The sequence below is a fragment of the Triturus cristatus genome, chromosome 12, assembly GCF_964204655.1.
Source record: "Triturus cristatus chromosome 12, aTriCri1.1, whole genome shotgun sequence".
NCBI lineage: Eukaryota > Metazoa > Chordata > Amphibia > Caudata > Salamandridae > Triturus > Triturus cristatus.
Genome location: NC_140595.1, coordinates 131,898,909 through 131,926,662, shown reverse-complemented (window position 1 = coordinate 131,926,662; position 27,754 = coordinate 131,898,909).

Genomic DNA, 27,754 nt, shown 5'->3' with positions numbered 1-27,754 from the left:
ATATGCAAATCAGTCTCTCGCGGATGAGCGCAGGCTGGGCATTGCACTGTAGGCTGGGGATATGTCCATCGGTCTGTGTACGCCCTGAGGGGGAGAGTACTATATCGCCATTGCATATATAACTTCGAAGGGCCGATATCATCAAAGGCAAGCTCTAGATGATATGAGTCTTTAAACCCCAGAAAATGTTCTGATAAGGACCCCTCCCGTGCACTCTCAATTAATATGCGTAAGTTATGCTCATAATAATTAATTATGTTAGTTGCAGAAGTACATTTTCTTTTTAATTTAGATGTGGGTTGTGAATTGAGTGGTGTTATAGGGTAGGAAATAAAAAAAATTACATTTATGTAAAAATTAATGTTTTTGTTTCTAAATAATTTTTAGTTTAAAATATTAATTTGCTTAGAAATTATGTTTTATTTTATTTAATATAATATTTGTAGGTATTTGTTATATGTATTTAACATTATAATATGTTATATTTGTGTTTGCATTTTTAACATATTATATACTTTTTAATGTATTTTGTTTTTTAAATATTTTTATTGTTGTTAAAATGTTGTTTGTTTTTAATTTTGAACTGACTGGAGTGAGAATATTATTTGTTACTCTGCAATCTAACACTTTCCCTACTGTCGCACTCACTGGTGTCAGAATAGTAATTTTTACCCCTCCGCTATCCAACACTTTCCCTACTTTTACAATTATTGGAGTGGGAATAGTAAATGTTATCCCGCCACTATCCAACACTTTCCCTACTGTTACACTCACTGGAGTGGGAATAGTAATTTTATCCCTCTGCTATCCAACACTTTCCCCACTGTTGCACTCACTGGAGTGGGAATAGTAATTTCTACCTCTCCGCTAGCCAACATGTTGTCTACTGTTGAACTCACTGGAGAGAGAATAGTAATTTTTACCCCTCCGCTTTCCAACACTTTACCTACTGTTGCACTCACTGGAGTGGGAATAGTAATTTTTACCCCTCCGCTATTCAACACTTTTCCTACTGTTGCACTCATTGGAGTGGGAAATTTAGGTTTGAAGATTTTTAAATAGTTTAATGTTTTAATTTATAATAGAATATTTTTTTAATTAGATTTTATGTTATTGGTACAAACACACACGCATATATATATATAAATATATATATTTGTACATTTTTATATCATTTTAAAATTATAAAATTAATTACAATTAATAGCTGATTAATATGTTTTAAAGTAAATATATCTGAATTATTATGTATGTGTGTTTAACTTCTTTAATTAAGTTTATTATATATTTTTTAATTTATATTGAATCTACTTTATTTTTTATATAATCTTTTATTATTTAACATATTTAATATTTATTATTTTATTTTAAATATATATAAAATTAGATATTTTGTACAACTATATTTTTTACATCAATATTTTATCCCCCAATATTTTTGTACTTACCTGTTTAAGTATAGGGAGTCGATATTTTTTACTTCTATATTTTTGCATCGATATTTTTTACTTCTATATTTTTAACACCGTTATTTTGTTAGTGAACCATGTGAACCTATTGCCCTTTCCTTTCATCTAAGTCTGTGCATTAAATGGGTCAGTATTCACTGGTACTGAGTACCGGCACTTTTTAAGTTTCTCCCCTTGTGTACCGGAACTTCTCCTCAGACAAGGAGAGTACCCATACTCATAAGGGGCAGCCCTTGATGCAGGTTGGGTTCCTGTGGTTATCTCGTACCTCGGCAGCACATGTCCCGCACTGATGCACAGTGGAAGCCTGGGCTGAGATGGCACAAGAGCGTCAGAACAGCAGCTCTTGTTTCCAGGACACATCAATCTGCCTGTGGTACTATGCAAGTCATCAGAGCAGGGGTGTGGACGTAGGGTGTTTGGTTTAGCCTTTGATCTTGCACAGTGGGTGTTGAGAGGTGATTGTAAAACCTAATGGGCAAGGGTCTGGGGTGCATTCTTGAGGACAGTACAGCTTTTTAGCATGACTTTTGTTTTAAATGACTGAAGATCTTTGCTCATCAGCAATTTAAATAATATATTTTTACTTGAATGTAAATCCCTGCCCGCTCCACCCATTTCATGATTAACCTTAAAGATAAAAAGAGCAAAAAAGTAACAATTTGTGTCTTTTTTAAAACTTTTTACAGAGTTAAAATCCTTGTCATAATGCTTAGTGAGTTATAACCATGCATCAAGGAGCTGCATGCAAAGGACAAGGCATACATTTGGAACCATACTGTTTTTTCCTCAATCTTTTCTTATTTTAAGGTTGTAATAAAACAGGGTTACTTTGGGGAGTAATAAAGACTTATTAGTAAATGATGTGTAAATGGTTATTAGTGTCATAACTATTGGACAGATACTTCTGACTTTCTTAGGATGCATGCAGTTTCTTGCATACAAAGCTTGGAAAGGTCCAAAATCTAGCCTGCCCCTTGCCCCAGCCTTAGAGGTCCATTAGGATGGCGGGCGGAAAAACACCCCGACTGCCATGGAAGTGGAAAACAACCGCCCATCGGCACCGTGGGAAAACCGGCGGCCAAATTAGGATTAACCGCCAAAATAATCCGACCGCGGCGGAACGAGGCCAAGAAAACTGCCTGTAGCGGGCGGAGATGGCCAAAATCCGTCCACGGGGGTCGGAAGCGCGGCGGGAAAACACCAACCCGCCGCAAGTATAGTGGAGACACCGCACCGTAAATTAGGATATCCCCGACGATCGCGCGGTACGTACCGCCGTCTTCGACCGCCCAATGGGATGAATGGGAGAGCCAGCGGAAGAGCTGAAGCACAGCCACCGCGGCGGAGAAACTGTAAAAAATATGGCGGACAAAGCCAAAACCCCACAAGAAGGCCAAAAAGTGCACACAGAAAGCTAGCCATGGCCCCCAAATACACAAAACACACCCCGATGACACAACCACATGGCAAAGCGAAAAATACAAATGCCAGGACAACACACCTGTCAGCAACACCCCAATTGGACACACCCACATAGCTGAGTATAAAACCAGCCCCTTCCCTGACCACAATCCCTTGCAAAACTCCAGGAGAGAAGGGACACATACCACAGCTGACAGGAGAGGCAAAGGAGACAACATCACTAGCCACACCACACACAGCACCGCCAACACCTCCACACCAGCACAACTAACACCCCTGCACAACACACACCATACACAGCACAACCACAACCACCACTCACACTCCTGCACCCACAATCACTTTGCACACCACACACCATGGCCACACAGAAAATGCCCAAATTCACTGAGAGTGAGTTGAAGGTCATGGTAGATGAGATAGTCAGAGTGGAACTACAGCTTTTTTGTAGCCTGGTCCAACAGACACTATTAGCCACAAGGACACAAATGTGGGCAAGGATAGTCCAAAGGGTCAATGCAGTAGGGACCACTCCAAGATCAACAAGCATTTGCAATGCAATAGGTCTCGCACTATTAAAGTTTGAGCTATTGGCATTGCTATTAATAATGCAACACAAATAGCTCAAACATTCAGTAATGCGGGACCTATTGCATTGCAAATGCTTGTTTTCTTAAGACATGGTACGGGGCAGAGTGAGAAAGGGGGTAACAAAAACGAGCAACAACATCCTTCCAAACACTGCAGTTTGTTATTACAGTCTGGCTCCAAGGAAACATCTGAGATGTACCGAGGAAAAAGCCCTGAGCTGAATAAAAACATTGACACCTAGACGAGGTTTGTCCACTTATTGTCCGGGTGGAGGGCTCCGATCACCGCCTAAACCTGCCGCGAAGGCGACTTTTACGAGCCGCAGGCTCTCCGAGGGTGAAACATGTCAAATTCCAAAACCCTGGCCCATGTGGATTCGGAAACACTAGCCCATGTGGTCACAATAGACAACCTATCCGAGGGTAACACAGGCAGAATAGGAGACTGTGAGAACGAGTCAATTGGTGAACGAGTAGATGCATGCGCAGGTCACGTACGTACGAATGAATTAAAAAATGAATGACTGGGCACAAGGCTAAAGTATTAGTTAATGAGTACTGGCAGAGCGCAGGCACCTCTCACGAGTAGATGACACCACCCTACAACATCCTGGCCTCCCTCAGTCTTAAGCATTCATCCAGCCACACTCTCATCCCGACATCTAGAAAGACAAAAGCAAGGGGATGAGCCTGATAAGCATTCTTTTTCTCCCCCACACAGCCCTCCATGACCTCTCTTTCACAGCGTTCGAGGCTCCCACCGTGCTCGTCGTCGCTGCCGCTCTCGTCGCTCATGAGCCCGTTGGAGGGGCTTTTGGCGCCGTTGGGTCGGGTCCTCCCCAGGAACTCAATCCCCTTGTCCATCATGCCAGGCATGGTGGGGCTGCGGTGTGTTAGGTGTGAGTAAGGGACAGCCCCGCGCCTGGCCGACTCTGGGTCTCTGGGAGGTGGGGAAAGTTAAACATGGAGTCGCGGTGGTGCTGCTGCAGGCGGCGCTCGGTTATGCTCATAAACGACGCCCCTTTACGCACAGCAGGAACGTTAGAGCAGAGGCGGGGTGGTGGCTGAGGTCCGTTTGCTTTCCGTTATGCTGTCTGAGTCTGAGGACAGTTACTGGGTGCCGCTTTTCAGTCCCTGGTTGTTCCTGTCCGTCGGTCTGTGCGCTGCTGTCGCTCATCGCAGGCAGCCGAGGAAAGGAGCTTTGGTCAGTACTGCAGGAAACACCGAGGTTTGTTATCCGCTTTCTATCTCCTAGGAGGAATCCCGCCCGCATGTGTGCTTGGACAGCAGCAGCCCTGCTCCAGGAGTGAGGGACACGGATGGGAGCGGTGGTGGGGGAAGCGGAGGGCACAGGGGTGTGGTGGTTTGGAGCAGGAGCACATAGTGGTTGCGCGGTGCCTAGGACGTGCGTGTTGAGAAACTGCATGCTGGCTTGCGAGGGAAGCGGGACAGGAGATGTGCACGCCGCGTGGCTGTAGGCGCGTACACCAACTCAAATCCGCCAAAAGCCTGCGCGTGCACATCTCCTGTCCCACTTCCGAGGCAAGTCAGCAACAATAGATCTCGCTTGCGAGCAGCGCTTCGCGCTGCGTTCGCAGGCGAGACCTAAAAAAGGAGATCATGAAGCGGTGGCATGATCTGAAGAGGGTGGTCAAGGAGAGGAGGAGCAAGAACCGTGAGCTGGCTCAGAGGACTGGCGGTGGCCCTCCCATTCCACAAAAACCATTCACACCATGGGAGGAGAAGGTGCTTGCCATACTGCATCCAGAGTGTCTCACAGGAGTAGCAGGGGGAGTGGAGGCTGGTAAGTACAAACAAATGACTACCGCCACTCTGCTATGTACTGTCTTGCACAACTACAAAGCTACACCACCTAGGACACATACCATCCATCTGCACCACACACTCGCAAAAACATGGCTCACAGATCCAACATTCACCCACTCCCATTCACCCCAAACGTAGCTACCAATATTACCATGGGGGCATGTGTACAGACAGACAGCACTACAACTCCCACCAGGCCCCCTGGCACACAGCATCAGCAAGATGGATCCCTCCCCCCACCCCACCCAGAAGCATGTGTCAGCCATTACACAGCCCACATCAAACTCACAGGTAGGTAGCCATCTTCACAGTGAGGGTGTCTGGGGGTGGGAGGCCTGCACCACTACACCCACCATGCCCCCTGTCCCACACCTGAGCAGGATGGAGCACTCCCCCACCCCACCCAGAAGCGTTCTCAGGCCAGGACGCTCCCCCCACCGCTCCAGCGTTCCCTGCTGGTGCTGTGTCCTCTGTCTGCTGCCCCTCGCTGCTGCTGGGAGTTCGAGGCCTTCCTCCACCCGCAGGCTCCCGCCTGCGCCTCATCCCTGGTGGCCCAGTTGTGGGCGGTAACTATTCGGTCTGATATGCTGCCTGTTTCCTGTATTTGTATTGTATTTGTTGCCTGTTTTCTCTGTGCGCTGCTTTAGTCACTGTTGCCTGTATTTGTTGCCTGTTTTTCTGTGCGCTGCTTAAATAACTGTTGCCTGTGTTTTTGTTGCCTGTTTCCTTTCTGCTGTGCCTTAAGTTCTTCGCCGCCCCTCTCCCCGCACTCCCCGCATTCCTTTCCCGCCGCTGCGTCCCCTGCGGCCCCGCCCCCCTCCTCTCCCATTCGCTTCCCGCCACCCGCCTCCCAGCTGCTCCTCCCTCCCTCCACCCCTTCTTAATGCAGGAAGCTGTGCGGCCGCGCCGCTGGCGCGTCGGAGGCGCGACAGAGGCAAGCCCGTCTGCGCTCGTCCGTGCCTGGACAGCACCCCACGCCAGAACCCCTCAACCCCGCGCACCCCACCGCACCATACCCAGCCTCAGCTACGACGCCGACTCCATCCACGCTCTCAACACCAGCCGAGACCGGCTGCCCCGAAACGCACCCACGGACCCTTTTCCTGCCGCAGCTGCAGCTTCACCTGCGACAGAACCACCAAACCATCAAGGACAAGACCCAACCACCTCTGCTGCATACTCCTCAACACCCGCTCCGCACGCAGACACGCCATCGAGCTCTGGAACCTGCTCGACGCCACTGCCCCGGACGTAGCCTTCCTGACCGAGATGTGGTGGAACGACTCCTCTGCACCAGACATCGCCATTGCCATCCCAGACGGCTACAAGATCACCCGCAGGGACCGCGCCAATGGCATCGGAGGAGGAATTGCCATCGTCCACAAGTCCACCCTCAACACCGCCGAACACCTGCACTTCCGGATCCACACCGACCCCAACACCACCGTCAGAGGAACGCTCGTCTACAGACCCCCCGGACCCCGGGCCCAGTTGAGCGACTCCATCGCCGACCTCGCCAGCACCCACGCACTCGCCTCCACGGACTACATCCTCCTCGGGGACCTGAACTTCCATCTCGAGAACAACAACGACGTCAACTCCACCACGCTGATCGGCAACCTCGCCAACCTCAGCCTCAGACAACTCGTCACTGCACCCACCCACGCCGCCGGCCACACGCTGGACGCCGTCTTCTCCACAAGCACCCACGTCGCCTTCGACCACACCACCGAACCCCACTAGACCGACCACCGCTGCATTCACTTCACCTTCAAAAAACCAACCACTCACCACCGCACCCAACAGCTGCCTCGCCGCGGCTGGAGCAAAGTCACCGAAGACCAGCTGCTCACCACCCTCTCCCAGAACCCACCCACCGACCCCACCAACCCAGACGCCGCAGCCCGCAACCTCAGACAGTGGATCGACGACTGTGCCAACACCCTCGCCCCACTGAAGAAACCCTCCAACAGCCACACCAGCAAGAGAGCCACCTGGTTCACCGACGAGCTCCTGGCCTCCAAGCGCGCATGCCGGAAACTGGAGAAGAAATGGCTCCACGAACGTACACCGGACAACCACGCAGCCCACAAGGACGCCACCCGCAGACACCACCACCTCATCAGATCAGCCAAGAGGTCCTCCTTCAAAGACCGCCTGGATAACAATGCACACGACAGCAAAGAGCTCTTCCGCATCGTTAAAGAACTCTCCAACCCCAGCGCCAACACCAACGACATCCCGCCCTCACAGGAACTGTGCGACTCACTGGCCATCTTCTTCCACCGCAAGATCGCTGACATCCACGACAGTTTCAACACCACGACCGACCCGACCACGCCAGACTCCACCCCTCCTCCGAACACCAACAACGCCAACCGCCTTACCTCCTGGTCCAACGTCAGCGACGACGAGGCACGCAAGGTCATGAGCTCCATCCACTCAGGATCTCCGACAGACCCGTGCCCACACCACATATTCAACAAGGCAGACGCAGCCATCGCCCCCCAACTACGGAAGGTCATCAACATCTCCTTCGAAACAGCGACATTCCCGGAAAGCTGGAAGCACGCCAAAATCAATGCCCTCCTCAAGAAGCCCAAGGTGGACCTCAAGAACTTCCGGCCCATCTCCCTGTGCCCGTTCCCGGCGAAGGTCATCGAGAAAATCGTCAACATGCAACTGACCCGCCACCTCGAAGACAACAACATCCTGGACACGTCCCAATCCGGATTCAGACGAAACCACAACACCGAGACTGCCCTCATCGCTGCCACAGACGACATCCGGCGCCAATTAGACAACGGCGAAACATCAGCCCTCATCCTCCTGGACCTCTTGGCCGCCTTCGACACGGTCTGCCATCGCACTCTAAAAACACGCCTCCAAGAAGCCGGTATCCAAGAGAAGGCCCTCGACTGGACCACATCCTTCCTCTCCGGCAGATCCCAGAGCGTCCGCCTCCCACCCTTCCGATCCGAAGCCACCGACATCATCTGCGGCGTCCCCCAGGGCTCCTCCCTCAGCCCAACGCTGTTCAACATCTACATGGCCCCCCACGCACAAGTGGCCCGCCACCACAACCTCAACATCATCTCCTACGCCGACGACACTCAGCTCATCCTCTCCCTCACCAAGGACCCACGCACCACCAAAACCAACATCCACGACGGAATGAAGGCCATCGCCGACTGGATGAGGAGCAGCCGGCTGAAACTGAACACGGACAAGACGGAGGTCCTCATCCTCGGACCCAACCCCTCGGCCTGGGACGACTCCTGGTGGCCGACCACTCTGGGGACAGCACCGACACCCACCGACCATGCACGCAATCTAGGATTCATCCTCGACTCCTCCCTCTCCATGTCCAAACAGGTCAACGCCGTCTCCTCCTCCTGCTACAACACCCTCCGCACGCTTCGCAGGATCTACAAGTGGATCCCGACCGAAACAAGAAGAACGGTGACACAGGCCCTCGTCAGCAGCAGGCTGGACTACAGCAACGCACTCTATGCCAGAATCCCAGCCAAACACCTACGACGACTACAGCGCATCCAAAATGCCTCCGCCCGACTGATCGTCAACGTCCCCTGCCGCAGCTACATCACCCCCCACCTTACAAACCTACACTGGCTCCCAGTCGACAAGAGGATCACCTTCAAACTCCTCACCCACGCACACAAAGCACTCCACGACACCGGACCAGCCTACCTGAACAGCGGACTCAGCTTTCACACCCCCACCCGTCAGCTCTGCTCCGCCAGCCTCGCCCTCGCCACCGTCCCCCGCATCCAACGAACAACCTCCGGCGGCAGATCCTTCTGCTACCTCGCCACTGGTGGCGTAGTGGGCAAAAGAACGATGGATTTAACCCAGATCTCTTGACTGGGGGAGAATGTCTGCATTGTCAGCATTCCGTCCATCATTTGTTTGTTGTAACGCTTTTCGCCCTAAGTGGGATGGGTATGCCCAGACGTGGGTCCCGTGCTCACTACGCCACTGGAGTCAAGCTATCCTGGCTGATGACGGCTGATAGCCAGAAACCGGTCCTAGGATGCTTGATTCCGGTCCAGGGAAGACATGGCTTGGCAGTTCGGGCTGGACTATTCCCATGAGGCACAGGGTCAAGACTGATTTGCATATGGCCATGTCTGAACTGGGGTGGCGTAGTGGGCAAAAGAACGATGGATTTAACCCAGATCTCTTGACTGGGGGAGAATGTCTGCATTGTCAGCATTCCGTCCATCATTTGTTTGTTGTAACGCTTTTCGCCCTAAGTGGGATGAGTATGCCCAGACGTGGGTCCCGTGCTCACTACGCCACTGGAGTCAAGCTATCCTGGCTGATGACGGCTGATAGCCAGAAACCGGTCCTAGGATGCTTGATTCCGGTCCAGGGAAGACATGGCTTGGCAGTTCGGGCTGGACTGTTCCCATGAGGCACAGGGTCAAGACTGATTTGCATATGGCCATGTCTGAACTGGGGTGGCGTAGTGGGCAAAAGAACAATGGATTTAACCCAGATCTCTTGACTGGGGGAGAATGTCTGCATTGTCAGCATTCCGTCCATCATTTGTTTGTTGTAACGCTTTTCGCCCTAAGTGGGATGGGTATGCCCAGACGTGGGTCCCGTGCTCACTACGCCACTGGAGTCAAGCTAACCTGGCTGATGACGGCTGATAGCCAGAAACCGGTCCTAGGATGCTTGATTCCGGTCCAGGGAAGACATGGCTTGGCAGTTCGGGCTGGACTGTTCCCATGAGGCACAGGGTCAATACTGATTTGCATATGGCCATGTCTGAACTGGGGTGGCGTAGTGGGCAAAAGAACAATGGATTTAACCCAGATCTCTTGACTTGGGGAGAATGTCTGCATTGTCAGCATTCCGTCCATCATTTGTTTGTTGTAACGCTTTTCGCCCTAAGTGGGATGGGTATGCCCAGACGTGGGTCCCGTGCTCACTACGCCACTGGAGTCAAGCTATCCTGGCTGATGACGGCTGATAGCCAGAAACCGGTCCTAGGATGCTTGATTCCGGTCCAGGGAAGACATGGCTTGGCAGTTCGGGCTGGACTGTTCCCATGAGGCACAGGGTCAAGACTGATTTGCATATGGCCATGTCTGAACTGGGGTGGTGTAGTGGGCAAAAGAACGATGGATTTAACCCAGATCTCTTGACTGGGGGAGAATGTCTGCATTGTCAGCATTCCGTCCATCATTTGTTTGTTGTAACGCTTTTCGCCCTAAGTGGGATGGGTATGCCCAGACGTGGGTCCCGTGCTGACTACACCACTGGAGTCAAGCTATCCTGGCTGATGACGGCTGATAGCCAGAAACCGGTCCTAGGATGCTTGATTCCGGTCCAGGGAAGACATGGCTTGGCAGTTCGGGCTGGACTGTTCCCATGAGGCACAGGGTCAAGACTGATTTGCATATGGCCATGTCTGAACTGGGGTGGCGTAGTGGGCAAAAGAACGATGGATTTAACCCAGATCTCTTGACTGGGGGAGAATGTCTGCATTGTCAGCATTCCGTCCATCATTTGTTTGTTGTAACGCTTTTCGCCCTAAGTGGGATGGGTATGCCCAGACGTGGGTCCCGTGCTCACTACGCCACTGGAGTCAAGCTATCCTGGCTGATGACGGCTGATAGCCAGAAACCGGTCCTAGGATGCTTGATTTCGGTCCAGGGAAGACATGGCTTGGCAGTTCGGGCTGGACTGTTCCCATGAGGCACAGGGTCAAGACTGATTTGCATATGGCCATGTCTGAACTGGGGTGGCGTAGTGGGCAAAAGAACAATGGATTTAACCCAGATCTCTTGACTGGGGGAGAATGTCTGCATTGTCAGCATTCCGTCCATCATTTGTTTGTTGTAACGCTTTTCGCCCTAAGTGGGATGGGTATGCCCAGACGTGGGTCCCGTGCTCACTACGCCACTGGAGTCAAGCTATCCTGGCTGATGACGGCTGATAGCCAGAAACCGGTCCTAGGATGCTTGATTCCGGTCCAGGGAAGACATGGCTTGGCAGTTTGGGCTGGACTGTTCCCCTGAGGCACAGGGTCAAGACTGATTTGCATATGGCCATGTCTGAACTAGGGTGGCGTAGTGGGCAAAAGAACGATGGATTTAACCCAGATCTCTTGACTGGGGGAGAATGTCTGCATTGTCAGCATTCTGTCCATCATTTGTTCGTTGTAACGCACCTCGCCACCAAGACCTGGAACACCCTACCTACCCACCTACGTCAGACCGAAGACCTACTCGCCTTCAGAAGACTCCTCAAGACCTGGCTCTTCGAGCAGTAGCGAAACTACCCCCCCCCCCCCCCCAGCGCCTTGAGACCCTCACAGGTGAGTAGTGCGCTTTACAAATACCATGATTGATTGATTGATTGCAGGGGGGGCTGCACCACTGCTCCCACCATACCCTCTGACCCACAGCCTACCAAGATGGATCCTTCCCCCCACCCAGACGCATGTGTCAGCCATTACACAACCCACATCAAACTCACAGGTAGGTAGCCATCTTCCCTGGGAGGGTGTCTAGGGGTGGGGGACTGCACCACTATCCCCACCATACCCCCTGTCCCACAGCCTACGAAGATGGATCCCTCCCCCCACCCAGAAGCAGTTGGAAGCCATTATACAACCCACATCAAATTCACAGATAGGTAGCCATCTTCCATGGGAGGGTGTTTGTGGGTGGGAGGCCTGCACCACTACTCCCAACATTCCCTCTGTCCCACACCTGAGCAGGATGGAGCCCTCCCCCATCCCACCCAGAAGCAGTTGGAAGCCATTGCAGTACACCAACAAACTTACAGGTAGGTAGCCATCTTCACAATGAGGCTGTTTGTGGGGGGGGGGGGGGGGAGGCCTGCACCACTTCTCCCACCATGCCCCCTGTCCCACACCTGAGCAGGATGGAGCACTCCCCCACTCCACCCAGAAGCAGTTGCTAGCCATTGCAGTACACCAAACAAACTTACAGGTAGGTAGTCATCTTCACAATGAGGCTGTTTGGGGGGGGGGGGCTGCACCACTACTCCCACCATACCACCCTGTCCCACAGCCTACCCAGATGGATCCCTCCCCCCCACCCAGAAGCATGTGTCAGCCATTACACAACCCACATCAAACTCACAGGTAGGTAGCCATCTTCACAATGAGGTTGTTGGGGAGGGGGCTGCACCACTACTCCCACCATACCCCCTGTCCCACAGCCTACCAAGATGGATCCCTCCCCCCACCCAGAAGCATTTGTCAGCCATAACACAACCCACATCAAACTCACAGGTAGGTAGCCATCTTCACAATGAGGCTGTTGGGGGGGCTGCACCACTACTCCCACGATACCCCCTGTCCCACAGCCTACCAAGATGGATCCCTCCCCCCCACCCAGAAGCATGTGTCAGCCATTACACAACCCACATCAAACTCACAGGTAGGTAGCCATCTTCACAATGAGGCTGTTTGTGGGGGGGGGGGGGGAGGCCTGCACCACTACTCCCACCATGCCCCCTGTCCCACACCTGAGCAGGATGGAGCACTCCCCCACCCCACCCAGAAGCAGTTGGAATCCATTGCAGTACACCAAACAAACTTACAGGTAAGAAGCCATCTTCCATGGAAGGGTGTTTTTGGGTGGGAGGCCTGCACCACTACTCCCAACATTCCCTCTGTCCCACACCTGAGCAGGATGGAGCACTCCCCCACCCAGGAGCAGTTTGAAGCCATTGCAGTACACCAAACAAACTTACAGGTAAGTAGCCAGTACGTGCACCCACCAATTTTTCAAAAATTAAATGGTGCCATATGACAACACCAGCCCTCTCATTGCACAAAGAGGCATACCTACCCCATTGCCAAGCACAGTGTGCACACAGGTAAGCTAAGGAAACTGTCGCAGCCACCAAAGTGTGACACACCAATGTACAAGTAGAAGAAAGTCAGGGCACAACCATGCACAGCACCTAGTTACATGTGCATCGCCATGAGGCAAGTGCAACAAGGACCATTCGAAAAATAAGAAAGCATGTGTGGTGGTACAAATCAAGATATGCACATGACAGGAAAAAGGGATGCAGGAGATGACAATGGTTAGTCCATGGCCAGATGTGACGTCTGCTAGGTCAGACAAATAAACAATGAGTTCTCAATGAAACACATGTTGTGCCAGGCCCTAGGTGGCAACAAGTCCCTGTAAACCTCAATTGTGCACGGGTCGCATGGTATGCCTTGACACCTCACACCATGGACAAGTAATGCCTGTACCACTGCATCATGTCAGGAAGCACAGTACTGCAAATAGTCAACAATGTGATGATATGTCAATTGTGCAGTGTACAAAAAGTGAATGACATACAGCTAACACAAAGCTTGCCGGGTGCACTGCAATGACCATTTCACATCTGACCCACAGGTGACCAAGAACTCACTGCAGAGGACAACACCAGCAACTTGCAGAGCCAGTCTCCACCCCCAGTACAAGGACTCCCGGATGTTGACTCCCAGGATTCCATGGACAATGAGCTCGAGGCCGGCCCATCTGGTGTGCCAGGGAGCAACAGGTCCCAGGACCCCATCGTTCCCCCCACCACATCTGCGCCAACAACTCCACAGCAGACCCCTGCTGTCACGGCCTGTGCGGCCACCGCCACCACCATCTCCACCACCACCAGTGCTGCCTGCAACACCCTCCCTGTCCCAGAGGATGACCAGCACACACCACCAACGGAGGAGGGCAGGGAGAGGATACGGTGCCCACAGTGGTGAGGCAACAGGTCCGTAGCAGCAGGGCAGGTGGGAGGGGCAGGGTCACCCAGGGACACCAGGAGGCTGGGACCCACTCCCTGGAACACATCACCAGAGTCCTGGGTGCATAGGAACAGGCCCAGGGATGAACGGGCCGGTCAGACGAACTGTTGCACGAGCTCATCCTGCTGATGAGGTCCATCGACACCCGCATGGGACAAATCGTGGACCTCTTGGGCCAGCAAGTGGCGGTACTGATGGACAGGCATGCGCCACAGACAACACCTCCACCTCCCTCTGGTGGGCCGCACAATGACAGTTCACCATCCTCCCCTGCGCCCACAGAGAGTGGTGAGTCCTCAGACCCCACTGGCCCAGCAGCAGGGACCCCCCCCCTGCCAAACGACGAAGGGGCCGTCCTAAGAAGACCCTGGGAGTATCTGGAGGCCAAGCACCTGCCAGACGCCAGTCACAGAGCCAGCCTTGATGGCAACCCTCTCCACCACTGCATTGACTTTTTGGACTGTCCTTCCCCACTCTGCCTTGTGAATGGCATCTGTCTGTTGGACTGGGTCACCCCAGCAATGTGGTGACTACTCGACTATCTCATCTACCACAACTGTCAACTCACTGCTCCACCCCACCCCCAATGGAAATGTACACCCCCTCGCATCTCACCATTGTAAATAAAATATCCTCACACACATGTTGGCGTGTCTGCTCCGTCTTTATTGCAGGATGTACAGTCTTCAACATGATCACAATGTACCAGGAGCATGGGCTGTATGTAGGCAAGGATAAGTGGAAGGCACCTAGGGAAACACAACAGAACAACTGTCACTGGTCTGGGAGTGGCATCACAAACATCACACAACCCCTACCATCAGGATAACCCAACATGCACATGTCACAATGGCCAACAAGTGTCAACATACACGTCCTGTTGATGTTCCCAAATGACATGTCCCAGAAACATTTCCAACCACCACTGAGTCTACAACTGGCTGATGCTACAATTCTCACATGCCCCTTCACGACAACAGCAATATCATCAGACAATGGGTATGTTGCACATTGACACCCACCGTCAAGTGAAGTAGCGGGTGATGAGCTGTTCACGGAGGTCAACACCTTCCTCCTCTCCACTGTCCTCATCACTGGTTTGCAGGCTGGGGCCTTGGGTCCTCACCATCATCCAGGAGCAGGGAAATCTCCTTGTGAATGGCTAGGTTGTGGAGCATGCAGCATGCCACAACAATCTGACACACCGGGCGAGTATGCAAGTGCACTTCCGGTCTTGTCCAGGCAGCAGAAACGTGACTTGAGCAGACCAAAAGTACGCTCCACCACACGACGTGTACTCCCATGGGCCTCATTGTAGCGGACTTCAGCCGGGGGCCTGGGATTCCGCAGTGGGCTCAGCAACCAGGGACGGTTGGGATATGCAGAGTCACCTAGGTATGACAAACACAAATAGACATTGCAACGTCGCTGAGGCTCAGGGCAGCAGGTCACACACACAGCACGCCACACGACTAGGCATACTCACCCACAATCCATGCACGCTCGGGAAGAAGATTAGCCATCAGCTGGGGCACTATGCTGTTACGCAGGATGTAGGCGTCATAGGCTGAGCCTGGGAATTTGGCACACACGTGCGAGATGGTCATATCTGCCAGGCACACCACCTGCACATTGATGGAGTGGTAATGCTTGCGATTGCGGTAAATGTGCTCACTTGCCTGTGGAGGCACAAGACCGACATGGGTGCAATCAATGGCCCCAACAACATTGAGGATGTGTCCAAGGGAATAGAAGTCTCCCTTCACAGCTGGCAATTCAGCACCCCTGGGGAAATGGATGTATATGTCCTTGTATAGCATCATGGCAGACAATAAATCACGCAGCACCATGCTGAACATCGGTTGTGACATCCCACCAGCGCTGGTCACAGTCTCCTGGAATGCTCCAGTGGCAAAAAAAGGCAGGGCTGCCATCACCTCACAAGTAGGGGTGAAAGCTGTTGGATATGCCCTGCGGGGCTGCAGGTGGGGTTCAAAAAGATCACAAAGGGTTTTCAGGGTGGATTTGTCCAGGCAGCATTTCCGTATGATCGCAACATCCTCCGTGTCCTCCAGCACCGTCAAGTGACGAGTCAAATTTGGCCTCCTCCTATTTGAGATGATAGTGGACACATTTCAATGCAATACATCATGAGATGTGCACAACATATCACGTTCTGGACGACACAACGACAACAATGACTGACATCTATAGTGACTAACAGACCAGCTTACATGGAGTGACACCTTCAGCTACACAAAGGGCACACGTGTCAACTTACACAAGACAAGTACCTCAAACACCACCTTGGTCAATGTGAATACACATAGGGATATGGCCACAGTTCACATGGGCACGCCTGGGAGTATAGCATCCAGCATATGTGTAACTTATCAAAACCACTGTCTCATACCTAGCTGCTGCACCTGTCACACCTTAATGCGTCATTACAACCTGGCATACATCCAACACACAATGACCACAGTCTGCGCTGGAATGACGAATGTGTTCATGAGCAGACATGAGAGGCAATGCTAAATAGATCATCATTCATTGAGACGAGCATCGCTGTGATTGTCACTGGACCTCAACACATTGACATGTGTACATATTGTACAGTCCAGAACAACACTGTCCTGTCTACACCAAATCCATAAGTGACATGTGAGTGGGTACAGGCAAATCTACATTACACACACACAAACATGGCATGTGTAGCCATCAGTGGAGTGAATTGAGCATTGGCATCGTGTGCACAATGATGTGCCATTGAACATGTTGGCACTGTGCACTGTTGATGTTTGACAGATGGCCATCGCCATTGTATGGCACCCAAATCGCGGTAGCTACCGCCTGGCCCTGGGGGTGTGTCACCAGCACCCCCATTCACACAAGTGTGGTAGTGAAAGGCATGGAGACATGGAGAAATGGCGGTTGGCATGCTCCGCCGCCTGAATGGCAGAGCCTCGTGTCAATGTATGGCACCCAAATCGCTGTAGCTACCGCCTGGCCCCGGGGGTTTGTCACCAGCACCCCCATTCACACAAGTGCGGTAGTGAGAGGCATGGAGACATGGGGAAATGGCGGTTGGCATGCTCCGCCGCCTGAAAGGCGGAGCCTCGTGTCAATGTATGGCACCCAAATCGCGGTAGCTACCGTCTGGCCCCGGCGGTGTGTCACCAGCACCCCCATTCACACAAGTGCGGTAGTGAGAGGCATGAAGACATGGGGAAATGGCGGTCGGCATGCTCTGCCACCTGAATGGCGGAGCCTCGTGTCAATGTATGGCACCCAAATTGCGGTAGCTACCGCTTGGCCCCGGCGGTGTGTCACCAGCACCCCCATTTACACAAGTGCGGTAGTGAGAGGCATGGAGACATGGGGACATGGCAGTTGGCATGCTCCGCCACTGAAATCGCGGTAGCGCACCCCGGGCCACTGCGTTGTGTCACCGCCATGGAGCATGCCCTTACAGCCAATGGGAGCCATGATTGCGGAGGCATGATGCAATTTTGGAGATCGCGGTAGGCGTGCTCCGCCACCGCGGAGGCGGTCATTGGATGCATTTGAAAGAGGCAGACCTGGGCCACCAATTGCTGCTTGATTGGGAAACAAGGAAACCCTACCCACAAGGAGCCTGGGTATTGTGTGTTGTAAGGAAACAATAGCTCGTGCTGATTAATATTTATCAATACAGTATGTATTCTATAATAATAATCAAAAAACGGGGTTAGGAGAGATGTCAGAAGAAAAGGCAAAGCCATACACATTAGATCTTTTCGTGAAGAATGTTTTTCTTTTATATTACGAGAATATTTACATAGGAAGTGGACATAAATACACAATACAGATTGACATTAAACGTACAAATTACAAATTACAAATTAGTGTCCCAATGAAAAAAACCTAAACAGACAAATAACATAAAATGCGACATACAAACAAGGTTTCCATTTTTCTTTACAAAGGCAATCACAAACAATTAATAGTTCAAATTAGCAACACTTAAGCATTCTAAGTGTTGATTTAGTGATTTGCCTATCACGTCAACGGCGTTTCGACCCTATTCCAATTTAAAGGGTCTCGTCAGGACTGTCTAATATAGGGACACCTAAAGAGGGGGATAAGGAAAATATTTGTCAAAGAGGAGACCAATGGTCTCAAAGAAAAGGAGTGTTGGAAGAATGTAGGTAATAAGCCTATCTACCTTATCGTCCGGGGCAGGTCTAGCGTTTAAGTGTACAGTGACACCGTGCTCAAGGTGAATAGATAAAATACTCACAGGTACCCAGCCGGGTGCTGTGTGAGAACGAGAAAAACCATTCTTGTCACAACCATTATCCATTACTTATTATCAAGAAAATACGCAAGTTTTTTACTTACCCCTGTGAGAAAAGACTCACACGGAGGCAGTTGCCCACTATTATTCTGTATGCTCTTGATGTAGCGCGATGTAAGGGTCTATTAATGTACAACACCTATGGAAGCTTCAAACTGCTGTATAGCTGTCGCTTCGGATTCACGAGTCCAGTCAACTATTCCAAAAAATATATAAAAAGGAGGAAGATGATATAGCCAACTCACGAGGGGGAAATAACCTATCAAGTCTATAAATGTCCTATGCCGAAAACTAAAAACGCTGCTCCTACCTCTTTTCTGCTTCCGGGTTTACGAATATCCCGAGAAGTACTGCAGCAGGCGAACAGAGTCCTGTCTGCTTGGTACGATCACAGCGATTGGTCGGGATAAGGGGATACTTAAACCCGATTCGCTAGTGAACGACCAATCTAGGGTATCCAACCATAATGTGCCGATGGGGGAAGGCGCGTGACGTTGCCTAGTAACCTGCAACTACTATCGGTCTTGATAACGTGATTACGAGGGTGGTAAATAAAGTTATTTGTATTCAGAGACATTGAACTGAGTGAGAGCAGCACTACGTCCTACAACGCTGCAGCTTGGCACCTTTGAAACGACTCCAGGGGGCTATATTCGTGTGGGAGTGAGCCTCACATTTCCACTGCTCCCAGAGCCTGCTGCCAGAGACCCCTCACCTGCTGCTGCCTACAGGGACTGCTGCCTGAGACCTCTCACCTGCTGCTGCCTCCAGGGACTGCTGCTGACACCCCTCACCTGCTGCTGCCTCCAGGGATTGCTGCCTGAGACCCCTCACCTGCGGCTGCCTCCAGGGACTGCTGCCTGAGAACCCTCACCACCCAATTCCGCCGCTGTTGTCTCACGTCCACAGTGATGGCAAGGACAGAGAAGATCCGTGCCAGTCCCTTCACGAGCGAGGAGCTGGAGGTCCTGGTGGACGAGGTGCTCACACAGTACCCAAGGCTATATGGTGTCCCAAATGTCGTGGTAAGTCTTCAACAGTTGTGGGGTAGGGCAGGGGGGCCACACATGTAGTTGGACTGATGCAGTTGGTGCCTGGGAGTGTGGGGTAGTGTCATGCACTGCCTGACATGCTGTCTCCAGTGGGAGGGTGTGTGTACCCAATGCCACAGCTTTCCCTCCCTGCACATGTATGTATGATGACCTGTGTTGTGTTGTCAGCCATACAGTGACACAGAAGGTTATTCATGCTGTAGTCACGACAGTGATTGCTTGGCTGGATGGCTGTGTGTGCCCCTGTAGCCCTTCACAGTGCGAGCCCAGCTGGCCTGCACAGTCCCCGCCTACAAAGACAAGGACACCTCACTCAATTTACAGAGTAGGACATCAGTCTTCACATTGCACTCAAGCTATGGGCCATCTCAGCACTGTATTTTGCACACAACTGCCCTTGTGAATGGCATTTTGTATCTGTGTGATCATGTCCCTCAATGTGACCACCATGACACATTCAACTATTCACAGGACAGGGACATTGCTGGCTGCGCAGTCTTGGACACAGTGAGTCCACCCCTAAACACAGGTTGACATGTGATGTATGTGTTGCTCAAGCCAAAAATGGACTGGAGTGTGGGCAGGCTACATGGGTGTTTCAGTGCTGGCATCTGGCATGTGCGTGAGATGTGCAGGGACTGTGTTCCCCCTCACACCTACATGCTTTAACATCTGCTTTTCCCATGTAGGTGTCCCATGTGAGCTGTACTATAGTCTCTGATTGGCAATTTCGTTGGATATGTGATGATTTTGTATCTTGCTGCTATATTGATAGATGTCGGTACATGGCACTGTGTCACTGATCATTTCCCACTCTTGTCTCCCATGCCTGCAGCTCAAGGTACACCAGCGTAAGGCCGTGTGGAGGGCCATTGCAGCGAAGGTGCGAGCCCTGGGGGTATCAAACCGACGGCGCACCCACTGTCACAAGAGATGGGACGACATCAGACGGCTGGCAAAGAATGTGGTGGAGATGACCTTGGGGCTGCTTCCTCGCACTGGGCGTCTGGCACGGCGCAGTATGACACCACTAATGGGGCGCATCTTGGCGGTGACACAACCTGAGCTGGATGCATGTTTGAAGGAGCATCAACAGCAAGCCAGGGGTGAGCATTTGGGGAGTCTGAATTTGGCTGGGAGTGGCTGCAGGTGTACAGAGCCTCTGCCTGCGCTGGCCTCTGTGATGTAGGTAGTGTGATGCTGTGGCATGTAAGTGGCTGCTGGCCTAGGTGCCTGTGGCATGCATTTGCTCTACCTGTACTTACAAAGGTGATTTGGATGCTGGGCCTTCACATTACATTCTGAGTTGTGCTCTTCAGGTTTCTTCTGCATTGGTGTAGTCTTGGGAATCCCATGGGAGGGAACGGCAGTGTGGCCAATCTGACTGTGCGTACATCAATGCGTCCATTGCATGCACCCATATTGGGGAGGCCTAAACATCTTACAGCAATGTGCAGCATTATATTGTCCCCAAGGTACGACATGGTGGGTGGCATGGGCCAATGGCCATTGTGGACTGTCATGTTGTAGTCTGGGTCTGTGTTGTCCCCTCCTGTTCCATCCAGTTCTGTCATTGGCAACAAGTAGTGTGCCCCCATCATGTCCCTAGGTGTGCTCAGAACTAGTTGTGTGTCTGTTTGAACAGAGCCACAAGCAGGGTGTTGTGCTGTGTGGTCATCACATGGCTCACTCATGCCTGAGTATCCTGTTTCCACACACTGCTTGAGTCTATGTAGTGAGTTTGCACGATGTGATTGCACAGGGTGGTGTGCAACATGTAGATTTGGTCAACTTTTGTCGTGCATTGCTTGCATGTGTTTGTTCTGTTGCTGCCACTGACCTGACCCTACATCTCTCTCTCCCATGCAGCATCACCTGTGGTTATGGAGGGACAGGAGACGGACACCAGTGGGGGTGAAACTAGCACCACAGCTGCCCAGGAGCCCAGCGACACAGATGTAACCAGTGCCTCAGAGGGGGACAGGGCTCTGCTGGAGGAGTCCCACCTGAGACACAAAGCACCACATCATCCGATGCCAGCTGTGATGCATCCATGTTGGAGGGCACAGGGAATGGGGACTCTGCATCGACTTCCACCACACAGCGGCGATTGCCCACCCTCCCAGCCACTTCCTCTGGTGCTGCCCGTGTCCGCCTCAGTAAGAGGGGAAGAGTGTCCTTTACCCCTGGCACCGCTGCCCCTGCCCCCTCTGCTGCCATCAGTGCTGAGTCTGTGGACCTTTTGTGCCAGCTGTGTGTAGGCCAGACAGCTCTCCTCAATGCCTTCATTGACCACAACAAGAAATTGGCCCAGGTGGTTGCTTTCATGGAGAGCATACATTCCGACGTGGGTGGGCTGCACCGGACAGTCCAGGCTTTGTCATCAACAGTGACGCCTGCCCTGCAACAGGCACATACTCAGAGTCCAGCTCCAGTCCCTTTGTCTACCCCCCTGGCAGTGGCCACGTCTGACGATAGTGACCACGGTCCACATACATCAAATTCACGATACAGCACACGGAGCACACAGCAGCAGCAACCCAAGCGGTCCCGGGCACAGACACCATCCCCACAGAAGACCAAAGGCACACCAGAGCACAGGGAGAAAAGCCCGTCAGGCGACACCAGTGGACAAATAGCAAAGCAGCAGACCTCAGGCACACATGCCTCAGTGGCATCCCCATCCAAGGACTATCCTGCCCCTAAAGCATCACGCAAAGATAATCGTACAGTGTCTGTGCGCACCAAGGAGGTGGTGCATGCCAAGGTTACACCTAGGAAGGGCTCCAAGGCAGTATCACCAACCACCTATACTCCCATTCCAAGGCCAGTGAAGCAGAGGCCGGAGGGCACTGTAGGGGTAACACCTAGTAAACAGGGAAAGGGGGGGCAGAGGCGAAGCAAGGCAAAGCGTTCCGCTGGATCCAGCACATCACCAGAGGGGCTGCCAGCGCCTGCACCTGCTGCAGCAGTGGTGGTAAGTGTGCCTGTTGTGCCCACACCACTTCCCATTGATCCAAAGTCAGGCAAGCCATTTAGGATCCCCAAGAAGTGGAAGGGCACCCCTCCACAATCTCCCAGCCACACTGTGACTCCCGTCTGCATGACTCCACCTCCACGTGCCACTACACCACCTGGTCCAAGCAGCCCTCTGGCTTGCCAAGCCACTGATAGCTCTATCTCAGCTGTTCCGCTCTCTCCCCCGTCAAGTGCCCCGACAGTCCCAGAGACACAGCCAGCTCCCAGTACACCTGACAGCCAGGTCTGAGTGTTAGTCACACTCACACACCTGTGTCTCACACAGGTGGGCCTGTACTGCACATTGTTGCCCCCTGACTGTGTTGCTGACCATGGAAAGGTACAGTCACACACACTCGTTGTGCAGCTTCTCATGGACTCAGTCTGCACTTTGTCCTGGCCACTGGCCTTGTCATTCACTGCTGTGTGCCCCCTGCCTGTGCAGCTTCTCATGGACTCAGTCTGCACTTTGTCCTGCCCACTGGCTTGGTCGTTCACTGCTGTGTTGGACCCTTCCCTGTGCAGCTTCTCATGGACTCAGTCCGCATCCTGGACTGCCCACTGGCCCTGTTGCTCTTTGCTGTGTTGGACCCTTCCCTGTGCAGCTTCTCATGGACTCAGTCTGCACCTTGGACTGGCCACTGGCCTTGTCGTTCACTGCTGTGTGCCCCCTGCCTGTTCAGATTCTCATGGACTCAGTCTGCACCCTGGACTGCCCACTGGCCCTGTTGCTCTTTGCTGTGTTGGACCCTTCCCTGTGCAGCTTCTCATGGACTCAGTCTGCACCCTGGACTTGCCACTGGCCTTGTCGTTCACTGCTGTGTGCCCCCTGCCTGTGCAGCTTCTCATGGACATGCTCTGCATCTTGTGCCTTGCTGTTCTCTTCTCATGGTACCTATCTGTGCAATATGTGAATAAAGACAGTTTCTCCTGTTGTCTATTTTGTCAGTGTCCTTACTGAATAAAGTTATTTTGCTGTGTGTAAATGGTTTACTGTGCCACATGGTCTGTGTGGGACTTCAACATGGTCAATGTTTGGGCTCACTTACTTTTTTTCAGGGGTGACAGGGTCTTCATTTCTTCTTGACCCAGATACTTGTGGTGGCAATGGTGTAAATTTCGAATGGTTAGCAGTAGTCATTTACTTGATTAGTTCATTTTGGCTCTATTGTACACATGTCAGGGGGGGGGGGGGTCACTGCCAGCACAGAGTGGGTTTCTGCACACAGTATTGAAGGCAGGCTGTCCAGGGTCATCATGTATGCATGTTCTTCCTTTATGTGCCCAACAGCCCAATCAGAAAATAACTACAAGGAACTGGAACAAATTTAATTCCACTTCCTTTTCTCAGGCATTAATAGAAAGGGAACCCAGATCGGACAATGACACGAATCGTGCAAATGACCAACTGGATTCATGGATCTCCGAGACACTTAATGAAATAGCACCATGGAGCACAAGGATCCCGAAAAGGATTGGTGCTACCGCACCATGGTTTAATAAAGAATTGGCTGAAGCCAAAAAGAAATGTAAAAAGCTTGAACGAACATGGAGGAACAACTACTGCAATAAGGCTAGAGAAGAGTACAAGTACGAGCTTAAACAATATCACTCACAAATTAAGAAAATCAGAGGTACATACTATACAGAAAAAATTAATAGAGCCAAGAATGCCCCTAAAGAATTATTCACCATATTGAAGTCGCTAAAAACACATAAGGAGCTGGATGATTATCCTACCTCCAGGGAAAATTGTGATAAGATTGCAGAGTTCTTTGCCACTAAGGTCAAGAACATCTATGACACTTTCCCTATAGAGGCCAGATTAGGTACCAGCACTATTGACTCTGATAAGGAATCTTACGCAGGAGGAACGCTGGGCGAATTTACTATACACAGTCTAGCTGTACTCACTGATATAGCTAGAGGAATAAAATCTGGTTCCCCCCTTGATGCTGCAAGACCGGATATAATTATGGAAGGAGCCAACCCTATTATGCCACATATCTTAGACATTATCTCTCGCTCCTTCCAAGAAGGTCTGGTCCCCGTGAAATGGAAACAGGCTATTGTTAAACATTTGAAAAAGAATCCCCGAATTAAACATACTGTACTTGAAAACCTACGCCCAATCTCTCTACTGCCTTTTGTAGCAAAGATTGCGGAGAAAATAACTAATAAACAATTAACTGATCATATAAATAAATACGATCTATTACACCCTTCACAATCAGGTTTCAGAAGCGCTCACTCAACTGAGTCGGCATTACTCTATGCCACGGAAGCATTGAGGAAACATGCCAATGAAGGGGATACTGCTGCACTGATCCTTCTTGATCTCAGTGCAGCTTTTGACACTGTATCTCATCAGCTGCTCCTACAAAGACTGGAAGCATGTGGCATCAGGAATAAGGCCTTGCGCTGGTTGATGTCTTTCCTCTCTGAACGTAGCTTTAGAGTGGCTCAGAAACCTTACCTATCAAAGAGCATGCCTCTTGAGCAGGGGGTCCCGCAGGGCTCTATACTGAGTCCTACCTTCTTTAGTCTATATGTAAGTCCCTTGGCTGAGCATGTGGAACCACATAATGTGTCAATTGTCTCATATGCTGACGACACACAGCTAATTGTCCTACTGTCAAAAAAAGGAGGAGCAAGCAGCCACTCGTTTCTCCAAATGCCTATCAGAGGTCGCGAACTGGATGTCCAACCATTGCCTCAAACTAAATGGGAACAAAACGGAGGTAATGGTTGTGGGTAGATCGCCAACCATTTGGTCATCTGCTTGGTGGCCAGTTTCTTTAGGCCAACTGCCCAACCCTAAAACTGAAGTAAAAAATTTAGGAATTTACTTTGACTCCGAGTTGAGCTTCATCAACCAGATACATAGGGTTGCGGGCAAATGCTATGGAGCTATTAAAATCTCCTGCCTTCTAGTGCCAGAAAAACCATTGTCCATGCGACAATAACATCACAACTGGACTATGGCAATGTTCTATATCTTGGAACCACGAAGGGGGGACTAGCTAAACTACAGAGGGTACAAAATGCCGCTGCTCGACTAGTACTTGGCCTACCCAGATGAGCAAACTCAGAGAATGCCCTGAAAAAACTTCACTGGTTGCCAGTGGGAAAGAGGGTCATTTTTAAGGCTTTGTGCTACGGCCATCGCATCCTCATGAAGTCCGGCCCTAAATACCTTCATTCTCTCCTAACGGAATACAAACCTGGTCGGACTCTGCGATCCTCGGGTATGGCCTTGGTTAAAATACCTAGGATATACAAAGCCAGACTAGGAGCCCGCTCCTTCAGGTATCTAGCTGCAAAGACCTGGAATACTCTGCCAATAACCCTGAGAACAGAGACTTCTGAAAGACATTTCCGCAAACAACTAAAAACATGGCTGTACAGCAAGACTGAACTCTCATAGATTCATAGCTAGCGCCTCTCCTTCTTGCAACTTTCTCTCTCCTGCGTCATAGCGCGGGGACACACCGTTGTGGTGTAACCAAGCGCTCTATAAATGTATTAAACTAAACTAAACATGTGTGCCCAGTGGTGTATGTGTGTGGTCATCTTGTGATGGCCAGTCATCCTAGTCTCATGGCTTACTTTCCATTTGTGCGCTTGGATGGCCAGGTAGTGTGCAGTGTGAAGGGGGTGAGTTTGTGGAGAGTATTGATGTGTACATGCCTCTGCAATGTCGACTACACACATGTGTCACCCAAGAGTTGTGTTCCTGTTGTTTTGATTGTTCATCCCTGTGGCTGTGGTTGTATGCCCATGTGTGAGTTGTATGTTCTGCACTGTGCATTGTGTTGGTGTGTCCTTGCAGTTCTGTCTGACGCCTACTTGTTGTTTTTGTCACTTGTGAGTATGCTGAGTGTTACTGGCAAGTCAGCGTTGTGTGTTGTTGCACATCCATGTATCTGTTGGCTGTTTGTGGGGACTGTGCAGACCTGCTGCTCAACACTGCCGTTGTGTTTTCTCATGCCTTGCTGTCAGATGGTGCCTTCTTGCCTCCAGTGTGGCACGTTGTGTGTGTTGTCATGCCATCCCCTATCTGTGCTTCAGCTGCCTACCCATTGTGGGTCTGCACTCCCTCTCTTTGTGTATGGTACACTCCTGCCATGTCCCCTACAGACATGCAGTACACTTCACTTTGGTGTGAGCTGGCCCCTTGGTTTGTATGTGTGTGTGCCTCCCCATGACTTCATTTGTGCCACTGTGCTTTGTGGTGCAGTTCTTTGTCCCGGATCAATGTGTCACTCAGGGCATTTCCCCAATGGGTCATGTGTGATGTTCTGGTGCTGTTTGTCAGTCATGGTTGCTCCTATGCACTTCAACTGTGTGTGCTGCCCAGTCCTGTGGTCAAGTTGTTTCCACCTTTGTGTCCCAGACTTGTGCATCTATTGGGTGTTGTGTTGTATGTATGTGTGTTGTTTGTGTTTTTGCTTCACTTCCTGTGGGTGCTGTTGTCTTTGTGCGGTGCTGTGTGGTATTGTGTGGGTTGCTGTTCTGTCACTGATGTCTGTGTGTGTCTGGTATGCTTGGAGTGCACACACCGCTTGTTGTGCATGCAGTGCTGTGTGTTTATGTTGCCTTGTGATTGCCTGGTGTGCATCCCCTGATGCCGTGCTGTGTTTGCTATGTGATTGTTCTGCCTGTGCATCTGTTGTTTGTTTGCTGTGGCTGTGTTGTTCTGTGATGGTGTACTTCTTGTGTGTGTTGTGGTATGTTGTCTGTGCATTGTTCCTGGGTGATGGGGTTGTGCACTCCTGTAGTGTCTGTGCTCCCATTGCCTTTCCCCAGTTTAGCTGCACAGGGAATGTCTGTTGTTGTTGTTGTTGATCTGTGTGTGTTTCTGTTGGGCTATGTGTTTATCTGTTGTATTTGTTTCCACATTTGTGGTGGCATCCCTGTGTGTGTGTGTGTGTGTGTGTGTGATGTCTGTGGCTGAGCCCAGGGTGTGTGGTTGTTTATGTATGTATTGTCTGTCAAGTATTGCCAGCCTTCAGTGTGTTTGGCACTGGTGTTGTGTGCTGCTGGTGTGAGGGGGGTATGTGTGTAGATTCTTACTGGTGTTTGTCAGTCCTGAGGTGTGTAGATGGACCCTGTATGTAATGCTGCTGGTGTGCTCCTGCGGGGTAGTTGTATGTATGTGTGACTGTGCAGGCTGTGTGTCCATTTGGATGTTGATTCCTTGTATGTGTTCATTT